This window comes from Nothobranchius furzeri, chromosome 4 (genome assembly GCF_043380555.1).
Source record: "Nothobranchius furzeri strain GRZ-AD chromosome 4, NfurGRZ-RIMD1, whole genome shotgun sequence".
NCBI classification, from domain to species: domain Eukaryota; kingdom Metazoa; phylum Chordata; class Actinopteri; order Cyprinodontiformes; family Nothobranchiidae; genus Nothobranchius; species Nothobranchius furzeri.
In genome coordinates, this window is record NC_091744.1 from 59,759,417 (window position 1) to 59,783,923 (window position 24,507).

At 40.9% G+C, this 24,507-nt stretch overlaps 1 protein-coding gene across 12 annotated transcripts in view; it reads left to right on the forward strand.

The window, feature by feature from the left end:
* The window catches only part of LOC107388489 (neuronal cell adhesion molecule), a 113,321-nt gene that overhangs the window by 38,027 nt on the left and 50,787 nt on the right, over window positions 1-24,507 (forward strand). For 11 of the 12 annotated variants that reach the window (XM_054733533.2, XM_054733536.2, XM_054733543.2 and 8 more), the window contains exon 2: window positions 10,347-10,408. The gene's annotated coding sequence lies outside the window, so the exon portion shown is untranslated. Of the gene's footprint in view, window positions 1-4,160; window positions 4,288-10,346; window positions 10,409-24,507 lie in introns of those variants that run through there. The other variant, XM_015964050.3, reaches the window with a different exon arrangement.

The following is a 24,507-nucleotide window of genomic DNA, read 5'->3' on the forward strand; positions in this document are numbered from 1 at the left end:
TTGGATTCATTAGCTGATTAGAGTGTGACAGTTTGAGCCTAGAATATTGAACCTTTTGACAATATTTGAATTGTCTGAGGTTTTGAATTTGGCGCAATCTGGTGACTTTGTCTGCTTAGTGTCCTGTCTCTCTCTCTAGCTGCAGGTAATGGGTTTATTGATAAAAAATCAATGGAATAAGAGGTGTGGCTCATCAATGGGTTAAAACTTATTTAGAAAAAAGGAAACAGTTTGTTCAGATAAAGGACCATACATCAAAACTATGTGAAATTAATTGTGGAGTGCCACAAGGGTCTGTCCTCGGACCGAAACTGTTCATTTTGTTTATTAACGACTTGATAAATGTATCTACGACACTCGGTACCATTCTATTTGCAGATGATACAACACTGTTTAACTCAGGATCAAATATTGAGGAGGTGGCTAAAGTGATAAATGATTAACTGATTAAAATTAAAAACTGGTTTGATATAAATAGATTGACACTGAATCTTAATAAAACAAATTTTATACTGTTAAATGATAAAAAGAACAGTGATGTGTCATTGGAAATAGATGGGATTGAAATTCAAAGAGTAAAAGAAACTAAATTTCTTGGAGTTCTTATTGATGAAGACTTGACATGGAAATCCCATTTTAGTTACATAAAAGGTAAAATTGCCAAATCCTTAGGAGTACTACATAGAGTCGAGTTTTTACTGACTAATTCTGGTTTGTTGGCATTGTACAATTCACTGATTGTTCCATACTTGACTTATTGTGTAGAAATCTGGGGAGCAACATACAAAAACTATACACAACCCTTATTTATTATACAAAAAGGAGCTCTGAGAATCATCAACTATAGTGGCTGTAGAGATCCATCGAACCCATTGTTTATTAAATATAAATTACTGAAATTTCATGATTTAAAAGACTGGAAAATCATACAAACCATGTGTAAAGCCAATTTAGGTACTCTGCCAACAAACATTCAGGGGATATTTGAAAAGAGAACTAGTAATTACATGCTGAAAGAAACTGATGTGTTTACAAAACCTAGATTTAGAACTAAAATTAAGGAGTGGAATATATCTGTAAATGGTGTTAAATTATGGAATAACCTTAAAAGGGAAATTAAAAAAAAACTATGTCATTTAATATATTAAAAAAAAGTACCAAATTGAGTGTACTAAATAATTATGAAAATGTAAATTATATCAGTGATCATGATCACACTGGAATTTAGAACAGGAACAAGTTTAAAATGAATCTGTTTGTGTGTCTGACAAATGGTAATTATATATAAATTGATTATTTCTTCTGGAAAAGGGGGCAGAAATTATAAGATGTTTTTCTTCATTCTGCTCCTTTTCATTCAAATTAGATTTTTTGTTATGTATTTCTTATTGTTTATATGTTTTGTTTTTATTTTTAATGAAATAAACTGAAAAAAAAAACCCTAACAGGTTTCATTAGCTGTAAGCCATACACATTATACAGTGGCCCCTTGTTTATCGCGGGAGTTACGTTCTAAAAATAACACGCAAAAGGCGAAATCTGCAAAGTAGCCAGCTTTAATTTTTTATAATTATTACAGGCTGTAAAACCCCTCGCTACACACTTTATACACTTTTCTCATACAGGCATCAACATTTCACACATTTCTCTCTTGTTTAAACACTCTCAATGCCCTAATCATGACAGAACACCATGCTCTGTAAAAGCGTGCAATATTCAGCTAAAGGTAAGAATTGATTTCAGGTGTATTTATTAGTTTTCCCTTAAATAATTGACCAAAGTGAGCTGCCTGAATGCTTGTATGGGCTGCCTGAGTGTTTTTCATTCCACGCCCCTCCTGCTCGCTGCTACCATTGTAACCTGTAACACCAGGAGACCCTGTATGTGTACTCACCAAGCAAAGACTTTTCAGATGGTCACATCTAATGATTTTCCTCTCAGCCATGTGCATTTTCTCATTTTAGACACAAATTGTTCAACTGTTACCAGCACATGTGGCCACCGCTAGCTTGTTCAAACTGGTCATCTCCGGACTCTAATTGGTTCTTTTCTCTTTTAGTCCCGCCTTTCCCAATTGCTGATTGGTTCTTTTTCTTTTCCATTTTCTGATAGAATTTTCGTTAATGTCAACTTTCGTCATTGCCTTTAATTAACTCACTCACATCCCCCACAATGCTTTGTTGTGTGGAAATAGCACAGGTGTTTTACATCAGCTGTTCTCCTTAACCAGGAACACTCTGCATGAACGTGCACAATTCTTGATGAAGGTCTTTTGACCGAAAGCTTGAGAAGAATAAATACTATATTATCGCAGATTGAAGTGTGCAGATTTTGTTCCTCTTCATTCAATTTTTTATCCAGCACCTCAACCCAGATGAGCGGTGTTACTTCATTTTATTAACTCATTCACTGCCAGTCGTTTTCTGATCAGTGAAGCCATTCGCTGCCAGCATTTTTCAGCGTTTTTACAGTTTTTTTTTAAGAGTCACAGAACGTTGCGCGCTAGGATGATGTCAACGCCAAAACTAACAAAAAAGAGGAGGCTCACCTCTTTCATCAGGAAGAATCTTTCATAATCCGTTGTCAAATTGTGATCAGCAGATGCTTTTTTTTACTCTTTTTTTTACAGCAGCGGCCCAAAACGATCTCCTAACACATGGATTTTGTGCTTCCTGATCACGTGACGTGTGACGTGCGTGGATGAAGATCAGCTTTAGAGCTGGGATGTTTGTTCTCACGGTGCGGGGGCTCGTTCCGAAACCCACACAGTAACAAAATGCAAATGACGACTTTTGTCGTCAATGGCAGTGAATGAGTTAATCAACATAAAAAAATCTGTGAAACAGCGAGGCCGTGAAGAGTAAACCGTTTTACAGAGAGGGATACTGTAAAGCCTTGAAAAATCAGGCTTTGCACGTCTCGTATATTGGTTTTAGATTGAATTACTGACATACCGGTAAATTAACTTTTGTACTGTATTCTAATTTTCCACGTTTCAGATGTACATACCAGTTTAGTGTGATTATCTCCCAAAGTTGTTTTTTGAAGATGTCATTATCATTTGAATCTAATTTGAGTGTTTCGTTTGTAGATTTGTCTCTTCTGTTGTGGATCAGTGGATCGTTGCCAGTCGTGGAGCAGAAGTTTAGTGTTTGGTTGATTGTGTTATCCTCGTGTGTTTTCTAGATAAAAACCGAAGCCTGACAAAAAACACAGAAGATTAAATGTGAAGTAAAACAGAATTGTCAAAACATTAGGGATACCACTTGATTCTGAGTATCTCAAACAAACAAAACAAATGTCCTTAAATCAGTCAGACTTTAGGGAGAAGTGTGGAAAAGTGCTTTTTGTATAAAAGAGGCTGTCATTGTTCAGTGGGATGAAAAGTGCTCTTTGATGCAGATAATGTTACATTTTCTGTGCTTTTGTAGTCAGAGGAGTGTTATTTAAGGCTGGGTGCAGAGAAAAAGCCATTCTTTCACACCATTGTTGTCCGCTGCAACCATAGCTAACAGACGTCAAAAGACTTTTCACATCTATTCTTTTAAAATGGGTTGCAGCAGTACTAGTGAGGAGTAGGCAATAAATAAGCTTCCCCTCACTGAGTCGACTAGATTAGATTGCACGGGGACATCTGTCGAGTGGAGGCGAGCACTCTTTGGCTGCTAACTGTATGGGAAAGGAAGTCTTTAGGACTTTCCTGAGGCGGATTCTTTTTATTTAAGTAGCTGTTCCATTTTTCCTCCACCCTCTATTGAACATCTAAAAACCTCCATTGACACAAGCACAATCAACTCCGCCGTCGGTATATATATTTCCCTGTACACTGGCTCCTGTTTGACTTCACATGAAATTAAAGTGTCAGTTTGACTTTTATGTCTCGCCAAAATCATCCAGCAGGAAGTTATGCTCTGTGATCTCCTGTACTCCGCTGACAGCTGTTGTCTGATCGAAAACAAATAACTTTATGAATGTTTAATGCTCCTGCAGGAACACGTCTGCGCAGACCCAACCTGCTGGCTCTGTGGGTTCTGGTAGCTGTTAATGTGATACCAGGAAATGTTTAACCCCCACCCTATTGTAGATGGACAAAAAAGTTTTTTTTTAATCCCGGTGTGAGAGGGGAGAGGAGGGGGGGAGGGCTGTGGGTGTGTCGGATGGTGTGGGGGCTGATTCTGCGAGGGGTAGGAGCTCCCTTCGCTGCTGTTACTCAGTCACAGCAGATTTCACCATCACCGGGATTATAATGGGGCTGTCACACCAAGCTGAGGGAATTTCTTCTTATTGGTGAGACAAAATTTAGTTGCTTAACATAAGTTTTGATGCTCTTTATTGCCAATGAGTTGTGTACAAAGCCTGCTTGTTTTCCTGTTTTAACTCTCTTAAAAGAAAGTTTCTGCATAGAAAAAGGAATGAAATGTGTTTTTAGCAGCATATGAATAGAGCTAAATTAAAATGATAAGATTTTCAAAAAGAAAAAATAAACTATTAAAACATGATGTAGAGATGCACCAATTCTGACTTTGACGGTCATCACACTGCTCATCCTGAGTACAGTCACCGAGTGGCCCTGGACAGGTCACCAGTACAGATTTCCAAGTCATACAGCTCTGATCTGTTCCAAATCTCAAAGAATCATAATCAAGGAAACATACTTTAAAAATTTAACTTGAAAATGTTGATTTTTCTTTAAACTTCTTGGCAAACATCTCAAAAACAAGAAAGCAGATCAACAAACAGCAGATTGAATAAAACTGTCCCTCGCTCAGCCGCTGCCATTCTCAGGCAATCGAGAAAGTTTCTTTCTATAATAGCAAATTTATTTTGCTATTATTTCTAACTCGCTTTCTCTTCTGGGAACCATCCGCAAAAACGATTTCCCTTTGAAAATCAGCTCTGTAGTTTGTTCTTTTCCATCACTTTTAGTTTCTCTTTAGTCGGCTGAATTTCAGCTTGATTTTTAGCGTAATAAATAAAAGAGCCTGTCTCTGTCTCAACAAGCCTGGATTCCTCTAGCAGGAGGAACACGTGCACTTCTAATGATTTCATTTCTCTTTGCTGGGAGAGCGTTATCTTCGATAGCTCCAGTCTGCCTCATGTTAGCCAACACTCTAAAATTAAAGCCACAGGCTGCTCCTCTGGTGTTGAGCCATTCTGATGCACGCACACACACACACACACACACATACACACACACACACACACACACACACACACACACACACACACACACACACACACACACACACACGCATGCACGCACGCACGCACACACACACGCACGCACGCACGCACACACACACACACACACACACACAAACGCATGCACGCACACACACACACGCACACATGCACGCACGCACACGTGCACATGAAAAGAAAAACAAGAATACACACACCTCATTAGAGACCACAGCCCTTGGCCTCATCTGCAGCGAGCTGTGTTTGTTCAACCTGTTGACATCTCGCTTTACCTTGTCACATCTTATATAACACAGTGAAAAACTAAAACGGCATTAGAGAGAGGTTATTGCATCTCTACAAAGTCAAGAAAACAATACTAAAAGAAAAAAATCACAACTCAAAGTGATTTTTGTTTGGAGGGGTTGAGATCTCCCTTCAGTGTGTGTTTGCTTTGTCTCAACACCGCCTTAGCACCAGCATTACCACTTATAAAGGATGCTGGTAAACCTGTATGCAAACCAGTGAAATTAGCATCAAAGATGATTTTTTTGTGTGTCCTATGTTTTTACGTGTTACAGCTTTCCGACAGACTGGTAAACACTCATCTAAACTTGTCACAGCTTGTCTGTTATACCGTCGGGTTGTGTTTTTGTGATAATTAAAGGGATGATGACAAAGACACGCATGTATGAGTTTCCCTCCAAGCAACAGGCAGTAATTATAATTCCAACTATAAACCATTTGTGGTTACTTATATTACTTCTATTTGTAGAATGTTGGTGCCTATGTTGTTTGACAGGACTCGTAGTATGTCGTGTAGTTGGTCACGGTGTGCATGATCTCAGGCTATTTTCAGCTTTAGCCACCCCCCCAGTCTTATGTCCATGGCAGCCGATCTGGACCGAGCCTGGCCCGGCTCTGTGGTGTGTAAGGTGTCGGGGTGGCTGGCACAATGTCACGGGGCGAGGCTGCTTTTGATGGGATCAGGGCTCAGATGGTTCAAAACAGGATGTGGAAAAGGTCATTTTGTTGTTACATCCTTCCAAATATCAACTTGAATCAGCTGGTAATGCATGAAGGAGCTAAAAAAATCTGGTCTAAGGTTGAAATCCAAGATCTGAATTAGAGCGAGGTGTGTCTGTGCTGTGATGTGAAGTCAACACAGTTGTCAGCAGGAATACGCCGTGATGCTGGGAGAGAGGAACACGTGTGTCAGTAGTTTCTTCAAATCTGGGTCAGAAACCTCCTAAATCCAGGGCTGTGGGAGCATCGGATTTACTGGTGTGTTACATGTTCACTACAGTCAGGGGTTGGAAATCAGATCTTTGAAATAAGTAATTTTAGGAGAAAAAGCATAAATCAGTGTTTAAGAAACAGCTGAACCAAATCATGTTTAGTTATAAAGAAAACAACTGAAGAAATGTGATGTTCGTGTGAAACCTAGTTAATATAAACCTGTTGTTGCACGTTAGTGGCGACAGAAAAGCAGCGTTCATATTTAATCAAGTGGAAACGGTGGCTTGTCTCAGTAGGGCTTCTTATTTTGAGCAGCAGACTGAAGTCGATAAGCCGTTGCTAGCAGCAAATTGGATTGGCTTCTTCAATCATTTTGCTCGTCAATTCCTTTGGGTGTGTCTGTGTTCACAATGAAACGGTTTGAAGAGAAGAGAATGGACTAGAGTATCGTCAGCTAAAAAATGAGTCCAGACAGTTAATTCAGTACAATGGGATGGTTCATATCTGATTTCACTGAGACACATCTGCATAGTATCTCCCACACCAAGTTTCAAGTTATGAACCTGTTGTAGGAACCTCGTTACACAATCTCAGTTGGAAAATCAGATTAGTTCTGACTTGGTTGATCAACTAACAACTAGTTCGAATGCGACCATGATTAAAGTGGATTAAATAATACTCAAATCTCCAAAATATTTACTTCAAGTTAAAAGTTCAAACAGCAGCTGCTGGAGCACTTTCAACTGGGCTATTCCTGCAGATGTAGTTCTTAACTAGGGATGGTACCTTTGACATTTGAATCGATTCGGTACTAATTCCCGGTACCTAGGAATCGATGCCGGTACTTAATGGTACCAGTTTTTGATACTTTTGAGTGTTTATTATTTTAATTCTCTTTTATAATTAGATATATATTTTTCTCAATATTTAACATATTTGATAAATATCACGATGAATAACATTCAACTGTTTGTATTTTAACATCGTCCTCGTAGTTTTGTAAGCTGATAATTAAACTGAAGCAAACATCTTTACTGTGAACTAAATTTACTGTGTATCTTCATTCCTTTTGCCGTCTTTTTTCCTACTGGGAAGTTAGAATTTCCGAGGAGAAAGCGAACGCACCATTAGCTGGCAATGGAAGCTAACATATCAAGCTAACGTTATCTTAAACAGTTTATTTAGCTGCTGGAGCAGATTAAAACGATGATGCCTCACACTTAGATCGTTGTCACTGGTTTCATCTTCACCCAATCACCCGTCGCATTTAGTAAAGTGAAGCCAAACTTTAGAGCGCGTTCATGTTCTTCCAGTCGGAAATTCGGAGTTCCGAGGAGAAAGCGAACGCACCATTAGCGAAACGGAAGCTAACATATCAAGCTAACATTATCTTAAACATTTTATTTACCTACCGGAGCAGATTAAGATGAGGATGTCTCACTTAGATCGTTGTCACTGGTTTCATCATCACCCAGTTACCCATCACATTTAGTGAAGTGAACCCAAGCTTTAGCGTGCGTTCTTTCTACCATGCTGCTCTGTTTACAACAGGCTCGCAGCGAGCGACGACATTACGCTCTTGCGCATGCGCAGCTGTCTTGGCAAGTTCTCGTTATGAAGGACGGGTACCGAAACGAGGCACCGTTTGAAATGACGTGAATCGGTGCTCGGTCGGTACCATGGAATTTGGTCGGTACCTTAAAAAGTACCGAATTCGGTACCCATCCCTATTCTTAACTGAACAAGATTTAAACAAAAGCATTGCCCTGAGCCTAAGACTGGAGGCATTTGAAACCATAACTGTTAGTAAAAGTGCATCTTTCCACCTTAAAACAGCTCCACTCATGTAAAATACACAGCAATTCATGTAAACACTATTATATAAAACCATACCCTGCTGTCAGGCTACATGATTATTTTGGAAGAAATTATGGATGCACTGATATGAACGTTTTATCTCTGAATACCGCTGTTCTGACTGATGATGATATACTGTTCATGACGCTTTCGACACAACATAAACGTGACTATACCACCTACATTGCTTTTCTGCGTCGGCCATCCCCCTTCCACAATCCTGAGCTGCATCTCCATCACAGTGACACGCCCAAACCAATACCAATGGCTAACCTCCATCTCCTCTAACACAAACACCAATGGGAATAAACATCAATCGTTACAATCGGCCCAGTTTTACTTACCGCACAAGTACCAATGTGTGAAACAAAACTAGCGCTGGCAAACATCGACGTGGATGCTGATATATATTTTATCCCTAAAAGAAATATGAAAATATTCAAAGTGCCCCTATACTACAACAGGATCAACTGACATTGATATAGTTGGTAAGTAACTCTTTTACTTTCCTAGCCATAGATGGAGCGCGATCGTGGGAGTGGAATCCATGGTTCTCTTTTAAAATGTCTCTGCACACAATTGGACAGAGCTATGACCAATCAGAGCAACGAATCACAAACAATTGTAGATTTGCCACAAACGTGACATATTCATAGCAACCCCACACACCCTCAAAGGGGAGGAAGAAGAGAAAGTACCTTGAGCTACTCGTGTCTCAAAGAAAAGCCCATGTCTAGATCATCCAAAGTTGAAGCATTTCAAGTCAGCCGAGGCCGTTGATTGGTTTGCTTTGTCACAGCTCTGCCGTAACAGTACTAAGATGCTCATTGTCTCTCTACAAACACAGAGTGCTGTGATTGGCCCAGCCTAAACTTAGCCGAGCCAATGGTAGACCTGCTTTGGCTACAATGGAGCATGCCTAGACCGACCAGCAGAACAAAATAATTAGCTGCTGTCTAGATTTCGAGTGATTAGAAACTTTACAATACGATCTTATATGAAAGTAAAAATGTTGACCTATTCTAGTTTTCGGCGTTGATACTGACTTCCAGTTCTAATGCAGCTGTGACCTGTTGATATGGATTTGTCTGAGAAATGATGAGCAATTCAATAGAAAGCTATGATCTGAAAGCAGGACCCTGTAAATGAGTGCTTCTTGACGGTGATTTGATGGGACAATGATAGATTTTATAAAAGATGCGCTGCTTGGCAAAGACACAGTTATTTACCCAAAATAAAAAAAAAAGATGATTTCTGAGTTTCAGACTAAGCCCGAGTTGGTTAATTTTGATCTATAGATGGTATTTGGTGGATCTCTTAAAAAGCAGGGAAAACAACCGTTTGTGTCCTTGAGTCTTAAAAAGGAACAGAGGGAGTAGAAGAAATAAAAGACGAGATATAAATGAAGAGGATTTGTTTGCGACAGGTTAGAAAACATGAGATAAAGCTGACATGTGAGGAGAGAGGATGCAAATTACAACAGGATTGGATGTGAAGGATGCAAAGGGGACACGGCCTTAAACAAAAACAAGCATGGATGAAGGTGGCAACGGGGAAATGAGAAGAAAGGAGAGGAACCATCGAAGTATGAGGACAGATGATAGATGGGATAAGACAAGAGGAGGAGAAGTGTCTCTCCTTTATCGGCTCCGAGTGCACGCTGTTGATCCATGATCACACTCTGGTTTACACAGCTTTGGATGTTTGCTTTCTTTTCACCTTAAATCTTTCAGTCGGGAGTGTTTTCACTGCACTTCTAAAGAGCCAACACGCTCGCATGTGGATAAAAAATCTCCCATTTCAGAATCTAAGCCTTGGATGGGAAGAGATCTCACGTCAGGACATTCTGTGGTGTGATGGTGGGCGGAAGAGACTCCCGATATAAGAGGGAGAAGATTATCATAAATCCAAACACGGAGAAATGGGCCCATTGTTAAAGAGAGCGGATGAAACAGATGCGCTACAAAACTTCCTAGAGCAAATCTTTTTTATTTTCTGGCTGCTTTGAAGTCCAGGTTGTTTCTGACAATTCAGGTGATTTATTTCTCTTCCCATTTTTATTTAACCAGATTGAAGAAAACCACAGAGGAAGAAGCAGACAGCAATCCAGGGCAGAAGAGGAGTTAGTCTGGTAAGTTTGAAACATCTTTTGGGGGATTTGAATCTACTTTTGTCCTCTCACATGCTTCCTTATTTAATCATTTTTCAAAATAGTTAGAACAGAATTTCAAAATCTCACCCCCCCCCCCTTCCCCAGCTGGATAGGAACACTAATACTTATTTCTCTAAACATCTCATCCTATGATGCAACAGAGTGTGAATAAATGAATAGTAACACTTTGTGTGAGGCTCCAGAGTTGGGCTGACCTTTTTCTTTCCTTTTGCTGCCCGTTGTGATGCCTGCTCTTTTGTTGTAGCTGTGAGGCAAAGCGCTTGACTGCCGTTTGTCAACTGGCCAAGTGTGTTTTAGAGTCAGCATCCATTTTGGCAGCAAATGATTGGCAAAGAATTACAATGAAACACTGTTTGGAGTGTCTGACTGCCTCATTGATGCGTTTGGTTCTCAGGGAAGCGCACCACCTCATCCTCACCTGATGCTGCGAATGTAGGCGTCCGCACTTAGAAATAAAATAGCTCTTAAACCTAAAGTGTAGCTAGTGCTTCTCTTTTATTGACACATGAAATGTCATAATGGAGTGTGCAAAGGCAGGGATGTTCTCTAATGGTAGTTGTGCAATTAAAAGCTGAAGTATCTGCTCTAATCATAGGTCTCAGGGTACATTAGAGCCCTGAGAGTTGGATTCGGAACAACGCCTGATGACCTTTGATTTGCTCCCTCGTGCTCTGCTGAAACTCAGCTCGGAGCTGATCTAATGTGTTCTGAGTGAGCTGACAAAGAGTGATGTGTGTCAACTATCCGGTGAACTGTGAAGGAGAAGACACACATCAGATGACAAGTCTTCTGGAGGATTAAGATAGATTCTCTGATGCTAATCTGCTTCATTCCATCAGTTTTGTTCGTGTCACTAGGGTGTTTACTTCCAGTTTATCTGCGTGTGCCTGTTGGGACTTTCCTTTCTGCCTCAGCTTTTTGCACGATTTGTCTCTGAATTCTTTCCATTTCGCCCGTGTCATCGCACTGTGGCAGTCGCTTGTTGTTGTGGATGCACGCTGCAGGCCACAGAGGCTGAGTCTACAGTTTTCAATGGCCGAGTCACAGAGAGCCACACTCAGGAGCAGCAGACTGGATATTTGGTTTGAAACACAGCGAGGCGTGAAGCGTCTATTATGAGCAGCTGCATTCAGGTCCGTTTCCCTCCATTAGAAAGCTCTAGAGGTTTCTGTTTACCTCCATGCTGCTGGTTTTCACCAGTTTCTCTCCTGTTACCATCAGGGCCGAAATGCAGTTTGTTTTTTTTCTTTGTCATTGCCAAAAATGTTTATTCATGAAAATCTACTAGAGGGTCCAGGATGATCAGACATCTGGTACAACTGATAAGGATTTCTGAGAGTGAGTTTTAATTTTAAAGAGCAGATTCAAGAAACCATTTTTTACTTATTATTTCTGAAAATGATCAGTCACTCTGAGTTTAACATGCAAGCGGAACATGAAAATAATCTTGCACATCAATTTCCTGCAATAGTTTCTGATAGAAAATGCTCAGTTCAGAAAAGCCCGTCAGATCAACACCACACTGTCACTTACCATTCGTGGAATCACCCATTTTGGCTCCCAACAGGGAATGCTGTTGTTGTTTTAGTGTCCAGGAAACAACAGAGAACGTCTCATCTAGTAGAAGCTAACTGTTAGCATTAGCATCTCCACCTTACTGCAGAATTCCTCCAGGCTTGTGCTATTTGTGGAGATAAAACATCAGCGCTGCAAAGCAAATGAAGTCAGTGGCAGAGCCACGTAGCCAATCAGAGGAGAGATGCCCAAATATCAGGAATTTAGACTCCAAATCCTATCGTCTGAAGCTACATTCTCTGGCTGAATTCTACTTCCTCAAACAGGTGCACTGGAGCTTTGTTCCTGCAAACTATACACTGAATAAAGTGAGAGCAAATGATCACAACCATCCTCTGTTTTTCAAAGCTGAAGCCAAAATCTCTCATTAACAGACACCGCCATGTTGTAGTTTTAGTCTAAAAGTCCCTCCTACTCACCCACGCATGATCATGATGATTCTATCAAATAACAAATGCTACTAAAATATTAGAAAAAAGAGGGCTTGGACATACACAAGAACTGTAAGGTGAATCATGAATCAACAGGAGTCCATCAATGAGGGGTAGATTATTTCCCATTTGTTTATACTTAAAAGCAGGACCTAAAAATGTTTACAGTTACCGGCCACTAGGGGGCACACAAAAGGGCTCAGAGACAAAGTTTTCTTTTACTAACAAGGATCATTTTAATAGGAGACATACTGTAACAAGTTCAGCCTGATATCCGGGTCAACATATTATTAGGACCGCCAGCTCATTTGAAAATGCACGAGTTGTGGTAATAACTTAAGACTTTGCAGTTTTGGCTTGCTTTTAGCACCTCCCAGTGTCTAGTTATTAAAACCAAACGTGAAACTTACCTCATCGCTGTGAGTTTGTCTTTTTAACACCTTAAGCTAACAGCTGAAACGCCTCCTCAGCCTTCATTAGTGTCTACAGGAGTGATTCCTCACTCAATCAAACAAATCAGCTGTGTTCATGATCTAAAACATGCAGGAAACATAAACAGACTGCAGCACTGGCATGTCAGCTCCACTCTGAAGTTGCAAGTGAAATATTTTAATAATAATATAATATATTATTATAGGGTTTGAGGGACATTTTCACTAACCCTGTAAAGGGTCATTTTAGCACATTCTGGCTCAAGAAAATGATTTAAAAATATTAAAAAGTTGCTACGTGTTCCTTTAAATATAACTGTTTAACTGCCATATAGATATCCTGCATAGCTGGTGCAGGAAAATATAAACATGAATAACATGTTGTGCTTATACAAAATGATTCTGGTTATAAATTAAACTGTCCCAGAACTGGGTTAGGGTTGTGTGTACCATTTCTGCTACAACTGAGCAGGTTTTCCATGAACTGTGTGTGTGGATCAACTCCTGTCTCACGTTTGGTCATAAAGCAGGAGATCTCCTCTGATCTCAGACCTGCATTTCTGAGATCAGACAGGCTGCAGATCACTGGTGGGATTCATGTGTTCACGGAGGGCTCCTGGGCTGCTCCCGGCGCACCTGGTTTCAGATGAACGCGTCAAGATATTTCCGAGGTGTCTCTTTGATACAAGTCTGACAATTCTCTGACAGTTCCCAGTGTCAACAGTCTTGTCCTCATGTGTTAAGTCAGCCTCAAGTTTCTGTGGATGTTCCTGTTTTTCTGTGTCAATGTGGTGGTTTGAGAAGCAGAGACAGAGACGCAGGAAGACAGTGTTGGAAAGAGAGACATGAATACACAAGTAGATGGAAACAAGTGAGGGATGAAAACCAGCCAAGTGGTGAGCAGATTCTCAACGAGGCCTCACTCGATGGGCTGTAGCTCTTCTCCGTCGTTTTCCTGGGGACGTGTGGAGAAAGTTGGCTTTTTGAGTCAGACTGACACCCTGGAGTGTCTGTTCGGCTTCGTTTTACCTTGCTTCAGCTAATCACGTGCTGGCATCGGCTTCAAATTTAGTCCACAGACTTAAGATCTCTACTAATACTTTCATCTATAGGTTTTAAATTAAAGCCAAAAGGCAGCTTTCCCAAAACAGTTTAAGATGCCAAATTACAGAGGAAAGAAAAACCCGTTGGAGCAGTTGTGTTTTCAACATGAAGATGATCAAACAGAACATTTATTAGCCTTGATCAATTTAAATAAAAAATAAAATTGTGTGTACTTTTTTGTTGAGACAAGGTCTGAATGAAGATGGGTCCATACGACCATCTTGACTTGGCTTAAACCTTGCCGGGCTGCACGATTTAAAGTCTCTGTGTTCAGTTTCCAATGCCTGCAGGTCTTCTTATTTTTCACACTGATAACGTCTGATTCATGCGAGTATTGATGTGGCTGCAGGACAGAAAAAATTGTCTTCACACTGTCTGAAGCTGGTGGGATATATGTTTGGAATGGCCTCTAAGAAGCCAAATGATTTATGTGACCACTAGGCGAGGGTCCTGGTTCAAGGCCAAGTCTATTTGCTCATCACTACAAACACCCTGCTCCCTGGGTGTTTTGGAGGAATACAAATACCTGAATTTAGATGTAACCCCTGGCTCACCTGCATCTCAGCCAACTCTAATGAGAAATCTCAATCTGCTGGGAGCCGTGGAGTAAAAGATAGAATGTGACAGAACACCAAAATAGCAAGATGTTTGTCTTAGGATTTCTGATGCTTTGCAATTCATACCAACTCTCCATTCACAGTTACATTTATTTTAGTTTATAATAAGGGTTCATTTAAAAATCACATAATTTGATTCTTGTCTATTTCTGAAGAATTCATCAACTTTATATAACTGAATTTTATAGCTACTTTATGTGTCAGCGTTAAAAGAGTTTATCCCTTACATTGTTGGATGATGGAACAAATACATTTTCCTTTTGTTTAATTTTTCTTTCACATTTGCAACATTTAATGTCCTTCAGCGTCTCAGCTTCTGTTTGCTGCATCTGGAGTTTGGGTCATGACCCCACTGTGGAGTGTGAAACTCCAGGTGAGGGCTCTTGAGAAGATCTACAGAGAATCAGTACCAATGACTCTGCTAACCACTTAAACATTCTCCTTCTCCTGATAATAACTTTTTGCTTTCCTTGACGTTGGACGTGTTACTGCTAGTTTACCCATTTAATTAGAGATCCACTAGGATAAAGACAATAAAGTTGATCTCACCAAACAGAATATTTACTAAGACATCACAATAGAACTATAGACACATTATTGTGTGTGTGTGTGTGTGTGTGTGTGTGTGTGTGTGTGTGTGTGTGTGTGTGTGTGTGTGTGTGTGTGTGTGTGTGTGTGTGTGTGCGCGCTCTGTCTTCTCGATCCCCAGTGAGTCGTGGAGGATGGCTGCTTATACTGAGCCAGGATTCTCTGGAGGTTTCTTCCTGTTAAAAGGGAGTTTTCCTCTCCACTGTCGCTGCATGCTTGCTTAGTATGAGGATTGCTGTATAGTCACTGACACTAGTCAGTGACTTGATGCAATTTGCTGGGTTCTTTATATAGGAAACATTATTTCTGATTGGCTTAGTGAACTGTGAATTGGAATGTTTATTATGTGAAGTGCCTTGAGACGACTCTTGTCGTGATTTGGCTCTTTATAAATAAACTTGAATTGAATTGAATTGAATGATTTATTTTGGTCCTAAATCTTACAAAAAAAAAAAAGGAAAACATTGGTAACAAAGGGATAAAATACCCTAGATAACCAGGTTATTTCGTAGACTTTTACCCGGACCACCTGGCTCTGAGACTCTTAAAATGATACTTTGCAACTTTTTCTTATTTTTAAATGATTTCCTTGAGCCAGTATGTGCTAAAATGGCCATCCAGCCCCAATCACCCTCCGTGGCCAGAATATTCCACTTGCAACTTCAGAGTTGCAGGCCCCTCGGTTGGGACTTAAAATGTAGCTGACTTACCTGGCGCTGCAGTCTTGTTCTAGCACATATCCTGCATTTTTTTAGATCCTGAACACAGCTGATTTGATTAATTTAGTTATGAACCAAAGCTGTAGACACTAAGCAAGGCTGGAGAGACATTCCGGCTCTTAGATGAAGGTGTTAAAAATATGAACGCGCAGCGAGGTGATACGTTTTGCCTTTGGTTCTACAAACAAGCACTAGGGGGTGCTAAAAGCAAGCCAAAATGGTCTAGTTCCCCTTTAATATGTCAGTCAAAAACTAAGTAGTTTGGGAACCACTGATCTACATCTATGGTGGTTATTTAAGGCAATCGGAAGCTTTTTTGATTCACAGATGCATTAACGACATTAAATGTGGGTGACATAGCAAAACTATTATCACAGTTCTTTTATCATTAATGATTTTCTCACCATCATTTTATAAATTTTTCACTATGGTTTATGTTTTGTTTTATATTTTTCTAATAAATGTAACCAAATTATTTCTCTTAAAACAAAACATTTAAAATCACTAAGGAAAAGAACATTTCTGAGCAGATTTTAATTTGCTTTTACAAATGTTGCAATAGAACAATGGCTATAGCATATCCCATCTACATTCACACAATAAGTGGCTGAAATGGACAGTTTAGGCCTGTCAGACAATTTGAATATGGAGGTTTTATCAAAGCTAGAGGATTCGTCCATTACAATAGGTAGCTGACCTGAATGTCAGTCGTCTGCAGACAGAAGGAAATGTAGACAACATATGATTGACATTAACTAATGCAGTAACAGCAGTCACTCAACATAAATGCGTAACAGCATCATAATTATTCATATGTATTCATTAAGACTACTGCTACATGTTAAAACGCAGTGTTGTTCATAGCAACAAACAGCAGTTGCTGCTTTATACTAGCAGACTTTATGCCAACAAGTCACCACAGTCAGCCAACTCTAAGAAATGAAATGTTAAGTTTACCCATTATAACCAAATATATGTCAACTGACTCCACTAAACCTAAAAACTTAAAGGTCAAGAGTAATATTCATTGTTATGTCAAAAGTTAATGCATATTATTTAAGCTAATAGGTTTAGTGGAGACAGATGGCATAAATCTGGTTCAGATAATTCAACATATCATTTCTTAGAGTATAAAAATAATTTAAGATGTCCATCTCACAGTAAGGCCAGCTTAAATTACCTTCACTTGTATAGCTTCTTTCTGAGTGAACCATTCATCCATTAACACCCTGGTGGTGATGAGCTGAAATCCAACCACAGCTGCCCTGGGGCACACAGACAGAGATGAGGCTGCCGTACACAGGCGCCACCGATCACCACCAGCAGGCAAGGAGGGTGAAGTGTCTTGCCTAAGGACACAACTACTGACAAAACTATGGGAGTCTGGGTTTGAACCTACAATCCACCAATTACAGGCCAAACTCCTAACAGCTGAGGCACCGTCAACCTTAACAGAAACAAACTAGACAAGGCAGATTTATTTGTATGGCACATTTCACACACAGAGGCAACGAACATTCAAATCAACGTGGCAGAAAAATTTGAACACACACGTAAATTTAGAAATGAAATACACAAATTAATTTCAGATTTAAAGTGTGTAGTTTACATTTCAGGGCAGTTTTATACCATATCGCTGTGACTACATTACGATAAATGTTGTTACCCGTGGAGCAGAAATCATGCAATCGCAGCATGAATCCTCAGACTTAGATGGCCTTTCAGGTAATGCCATTGAGAGAAAGCAAAGCTGATAGTAGTTTTCTGGTGCTGAACTTCCTGGATCTGCCTGCCGATGATGTCATCATACTACGGCAACACCGCTTGGCCAAATGTATTGCATCTCTTTTTCAATTCTGTTCTCATATGTTTTGGAAAGAGTTTAGCAGTTTTATTATTAAATTCATGGTAACTTAACTTCTGTAAGTCATATGTCCAGCCAATCATCTAGTGTGATGTCATCGACAGGCACAGCACCCCGAGCCGCCCAGAAGGAAACATGGCATCTAATATGGCGTCCCCCAAAGATGCTTTAATAGACCCGCACCTTATGTTCTTTAGACCCGAAACAACCAATATTTTTCAATGACTGGACATCATTTTATTCATTTTCCACTATGGTTCAATGTATATTTCCAGAGAGTAAAGGTAAAAATACACATTGTCACTTCAAGAATCAGGATAAAAGACAGAGTTAAAGGGTGAGCAGTTACAGTGCAGAAGGTGCAGCTTAAGAAACATTCATTCAAAGACTGGTGAATACATGAAGGTTTTCAGATTTGATTTAAAAGTTTTTGGTGTTGGGGCACATTTGAGGTCATGAGGAAGCTGATTCTATCTGTGTGCAGCATACTAGCTAAAAGCATCTTCACCCTGGTTGGTTCTGACCCAACGTTCTACCAGCTGACTGCTTCCTAAGGATCTCAGAGCCTAGAGGTAATCATAATCTAAGTACAGCATTTACATGACCTTGTTTCATGATTCAATTCAAAAATACTTTGTTAATCCCAGAGGGAAATTGATTGCTGTAGTAGCTCAGAATAATAATAATAATCAAGTCATCAAAGAGTTATTGTATATTACAATGGCTGTTGGCAGGAAGGATCTCCAGTAGCGGTCAGTGTTGCAGCGAAACTGAAGAAGCCTCTGACTGAAGACACTCTTCCGTTGTCGGACAGTCTTGTGAAGAGAATGCTCAGGGTTGTCCATAATTTTCTTGATTCTCTGGAGAATCCTTCTTTGCATTATCTCCTCCAGTGGTTCCACAGTCGTCCCCAGACCAGAACCAGCCTTTTTTATTAGGCTGTTGAGGCTTTTCAGGTCCCTGCCTCTGATGCTACTACCCCAACAGACGATGGCTGAAGAGATTACACTCTCAACAACAGACTTGTAGAAGATCTGCAGCATCTTGCTACAGACATTAAAGGACCTAAGCATCCTCAAGAAGTGCAGTCTGCTGTGTCCCTTCTTGTAAACAGCTTGGCTGTTCTTTCTCCAGTCCAGTCTGTTGTCCAGGTGAACACCAAGGTATTTGTATTCCTCAACCACCTCCACTTCTTCTCCCATGATGGAAACAGTGTTTGACTCCACCCTATTTCTTCTGAAGTTTAAAATCATCTCCTTTGTTTTGTTCACGTTCAAGGTCAGATTATTGTTTCCACACCATGCCACAAAGTGCTCCACCAGCTCTCTGTACTCAGCTTCCTGTCCATCTCTGATACACCCGACAACTGCAGAGTCATCTGAGTATTTCTGTAGATGACAGGTCTCTGATTTGTACTGGAAGTCTGAGGTGTACAGGGTGAAAAGGAATGGTGAGAGTACAGTCCCCTGTGGTGCTCCTATGTTACTGATTGCCTGGTTTGATGTGCAGTTCTTCAGTCTCACAAACTGTGGTCTGTTTGTCAGGTAGTCTTTAATCCAGGTGATAGTTGAGGCCCCCACCCGTGTCTTCTGGAGTTTCTGGCAAAGTGCATCAGGCTGGATTGTGTTAAATGCACTGGAGAAATCAAAGAACATGACCCTCACAGTGCTGCCTGCTTTGTTCAGATGACAGTGGATTGGTTGAAGCAGCTGGATGATGGCATCTTCAACTCCAACTCCATGGCGATAAGCAAACTGCAGCGGGTCCTGATATGTTCTAGCTTGCTTATTCAGGTGGACCAACAGGAGTCTCTCCAGGACCTTCATGATGTGGGATGTCAGGGCAACCGGTCTGTAGTCGTCATTGACTGATGGGTGAGTTTTTTTGGAACTGGAACAAGGCAGGATGTCTTCCACAGGACTGGAACCTTCTCCTGGGCCAGGCTGAGGTTGAAGAGGTGCTGCAGAATCCCACAGAGCTGCTCTGCACAGGTCTTCAGTACTCTGGGGCTGACACCATCTGGACCTGCAGCCTTGTTCCTGTTCAGTCTCTCCAGCTGCCTCTTCACCTGACTTCTAGAGACAGATAGGTGGGAGGGGGAGGTAAATGGGGCAGCATCATCTCCTGACTTGGTTGAAGACAGATTTATAGAACCAGAAGAGTCCATGACTGTGTTAGAGGACAAAAGAGCTGGCGTGTGACAGGAACATGTTGGATCAGAGGAGGATGGGATGTCTGGTTGGCTGGGGACCGGCGAGGAGGATGCTGGGTTTGTTCCTGAACTGAACCTATTGAAGAACTTGTTCAGTTCATTGGCTGTGTCCAGGCTGCCATCTGTTCAGTCCTTCCTCTGCTTGAAGCCTGTGATCATCTTCATCCCTGACCAGACATCTCTGATACTGTTCCTCTGTAGTTTGTTCTCCAGCTTCTTCCTGTATGCCTCCTTGCTGTCTCTGCTCTTGATCTTCAGTTGCTTCTGTATACTCCTTAATAATTCCCTGTCTTCCTCTTTGAAGGCTCTTTTTTCATTTAGCAGATTCTTCAGTTCACTGGTGATCCAGGGTTTGTTATTAGCGAAGCATCTCACTGTTCTGGTGGGTATGATGTAGTCCACACAGAAGTTTATATAGTCAGTGACACATGCAGTCATGGCAGTCAGTGGTGATCAGGGTCAGAGTGTGCCACATCTAAATGAGTCCAGGTGGGAACTGTCCAATCATGCTCTGGTCTCAGTCTTTTTGACAGATAGAAATGATAAATCTGCCGTATCTCTGCTTTGGCAGATTGTCAACAAGCTTTTTTCCTTCACAATTTATATCCTGCCCAGAAATGACAAATTATTGCAGTTCTTTGCACTATTAATATTGTGGGTGTTGTAAACATGTTAATGTGTGATGAATTGTGCAGCATTTATTGTGTGTATGCAATCACAAATAACAAATGCAATTTGTATTTTGATATGTGTACCTGCTCAGGATGTGGTTCGGTGATCGGTCATATTGAAACCTGGAACCCGTCGCATGCCTGACGTTTCAATGTCAGCGGTTTTCCTTCCCTGACTGAGGCAGTCAGAAAAAGCTCCTCTGGAGGCAGATTTGCAACGTTAAAACCTACCTACCTGGTTACTCGACATAAGTATTTCATGAGCATTTTTTAACTCAGAAGTACCCCTGAAGGACTTAGTTGTTTGTCCTTTTATCAAAACTTATTTTGAGCCTGAAAGGGTTAAAGTCTTTGGGATCTAAAATGAAAATTCAAAAACATTTCAGTTCAAATGCAATTACAGCACTTTACTCAGGACTGTCTTTGGCAGAGTGTTTGTTCCAACAGAAGTTGTTTGCTGACGTTTAGCATATGAAAACCAGCCTCCAGACAAAGTAACTATGACTGAGGCAAACTAATTAAAGTTTATTCAGACTTAGGAGTGCTTAGATCAGTGCACATGATAAATATTAATGCATTAAGCAACATTCAGCGGCAGTCAGATGTTTATACAAACCCATTAGGGCACATAGAGAAGGCAAGACTAAATAATTCTTGCAAGAACGCAAATCACCATTTTAATAAATGTTTTTCTCAATCGCATAGCTTTTGTGTTTGTTTAGAGCCTAAACTGTAATAAAAATGAAAAATTCAATGAATTGCACAACCCTGTTCTCCAACTTATGAGCATACTCCATGGATTTCCTGTTAGGTTGAGGTTGAGGATAAGAGGAGGACTATTCTAGAAGTTTACTGCTAGTTTATTTGTATGTGGTTTTATGATTATTGGGTGTGAATGACCAGGTTTGAGCCCTCTGATTGGTGAATTTAGACCGGTATCACAGCATGTTACCACTGCCACCATGCTTCACAGTTGGTACAAGCTTCTTTGGTTTGAAAGCCTCTCCTAGACCAAATAGCTCCATCTTTGTCTGGTCTGATTGTAACACTTTTCTCCAGAAGACATTTGACTTGTCCATGTAGGCAGCGCATAACTCCAGATGTCTCTTCTGTCTTATGGAGATTTAAAATGGGTTTCACTGTGTTAGTTTAATGCTGATCAATACCATTTAGGAATGGAGTTTGTTTGACTTTCTACTTTTACTATTTTATTATGGTCAACAATATAAAAAAAAGTAAAAACAGAAACTGAACACATGATATCAGGTGAATTAAAGAAATAAAAATGCTTCGGTAAGCAATAAACAACAAATGTGTCATGGCACCACGTTTCCTTTTTCCTGATTGTAAACTATTTTTGAGAACTTGTTCAGCATTTTGGGAGTTGTACCTCCTGATTGTTTCCTTCAATAAAAAGGACCATGATTTGATTTTCTCACACTTTAAAAAGAACCATTGTTTGTTCTCTCTACATCAGAAATTGGATGGCGAGCGCTTTTAGGAAGCAGCGGAGGGGAACAGATTTGTATTCACCTGCTGTATCTGAATAGAGCTGAGGAGGGGCTCTGTGTGTGTGTGTGTGTGTGTGTGTGTGTGTGTGTGTGTGTGTGTGTGTGTGTGTGTGTGTGTGTGTGTGTGTGTGAGGGTGTTATAGTGCTTTCTTTATGTGATAATGGATTGCTCTGACATTCACCTACATCGTGGCGTGGTGTGCCCATCAGTCAATACTCTAACTTGTGGGATAAATGGCGAATTTTAAACTGATGTAATAAACGTCTCACACTGAAATGCATCTTTCATATCAAATCTCAAGGTGCATAAACTATTGCATATTCCATGTGTGTCTTATCGTCTCCTTCAGTGAATTAGTTCCTTTTCTGTTTCTCTTTTTTCATGTTGCTGCAATCTCTTTTATAAGCCCAGCTGGGTTTTTCTGCACGAGGCACAAAAGAGACAAAGTGAAACCCGGGACGGGCAGTAATGAGCATCTTTACAGTGTTACATATAGACCAGCCACAGGGTGGGGAGACCTTCAGGAGACAATGGAGGGGGTGGGGGGTGGAGAGGTCTCAAGCCCTCTGAAGCCTCTCTTTGATTGAGTTTCCTGGCTTGGAGCTCCAGTGTTGTGCATGAATGTGGAGTGGGAGCTATGGGTCCGAGTAGGGGTGGGGGTGGGGGGGGGTGGGGGGTGGGGGGGTTAGACCCTCCTCCATGCTGACCTTTCACAGACACAGGTGGGGTGGAATGGGACAAGCTACTGGAGGGAGGATAAGGATGGGAGAGCTGTAGACGAGGCCTTTTGTTTGGCGTGAACGTTGAGGCGGCATTCATCGACTAAACTCTCAGCCTCCGTCCACCTGCAGCCAATTTTCTCACACATTTCTGACACTTTGGTGGCATCTGAGTGCAGAACTAATGTTCATGCTTTATTTTCTGATGCTGGAGGTAGACTTTGATGTACACCTTCCATCACGGCCTGGTTTTACCAGCAGCTTGGCTGTCATAGCAGTAATTATGTGTCAGTCAGTCAACCGCTGACGTTTAGACTGATATCTATGGACCGATCCCCAGGCTGTTCCTTAAGCACAGCAACACATTGGTTGTTTTAAGAAATTGGGTCTGAAAACAGTTTTAATGCTGATCATTTGGAGACATTTCATCCAGCTTCACCTCCTGATTAGAAATACTTCTAAAGCTTTTGACGCTTATAAAATATGTTAGCTGTTGTTTGAAGTGTCCATTTGACAAATGTTATCATCCTAAAATGCTTTACCAGGATTTATTTACCCTCTGAATCATTTGACTGTAGTTGACACATGGTATCCTTTTTGTCATTTATTGTAAAGAAAAGGAAATGTTTTTTATGGCTGGAATTTATTCAACTTTGGTGCATTTTATAACACAGGTATCTAGGAATATGCAAATTAGATTTGTAACTTCCTCTGCTTATGCAAGGAACCCTGACTTCACTCACCATTTCTCCAAAAGAAGGAAATAGCTGTCAGCACAGCCGGGGTTTGTGTTTTGTAAAGCTTCAGTGTGTAAAACTGAAGATCTCCTAACAGATGTTTTCAGCTGAAATGGGTCACCACTGTTGTTGGAGCACATTAAACTTTGAGCAGGAGTCTGCTGGTGAGAGCAACAGGTTTGTGGATGCTGTGAAGCTTTTAAGAATAATATTAAAACAAATATTTTTACATTCATGCCTCGTTTTTATCTCTACTCTAACTTCTTCTGCGGATCAGACTCGTCAGAGCTGGAAAGGGAACAGCAAAACAGCAGAATACACTCCAATAGAATGGGAATGAAACAGACGAACACAAAGACCCAAAACTCCACAGCAAAAGTTTATTCTGCATGTAGCAGCCAATTTCAGTAACTTAATAAGGTAGATATTCAAGTGAAACTCAAAAACATGAATATGGTGCAGCTGTTAATACCGTATTGACCCGAATATTGAACGGCCCCGATTATAAGACGAACCCCCATTCTAAGACTAATCTTCAGGAAAACAGTAAAGACAGAAAGAACGAGATCGCGGATACAAGCGGCCAAAATGAGTTTCCTCCGTACGGTGGCCGGGCTCGAGGAGCTCGGACATTCGGGAGGGACTCGGAGTAGAACCGCTGCTCCTTCGGATGGAAAGGATTCAGTTGAGGTGGTTTGGGCATCTGGTCAGGATGCCTCCTGGACGCCTCCCTGGGGAGGTGTTTCAGGCATGTCCTGCCAGCCGGAGGCCCCTGGGTCGACCCAGGACACGTTGGAGAGGTTACATCTCCAATCTGGTCCGAGAACGCCTTGGGGTCCTGCCGGAGGAGCTGGTGGAGGTGACCGGGGAGAGGACG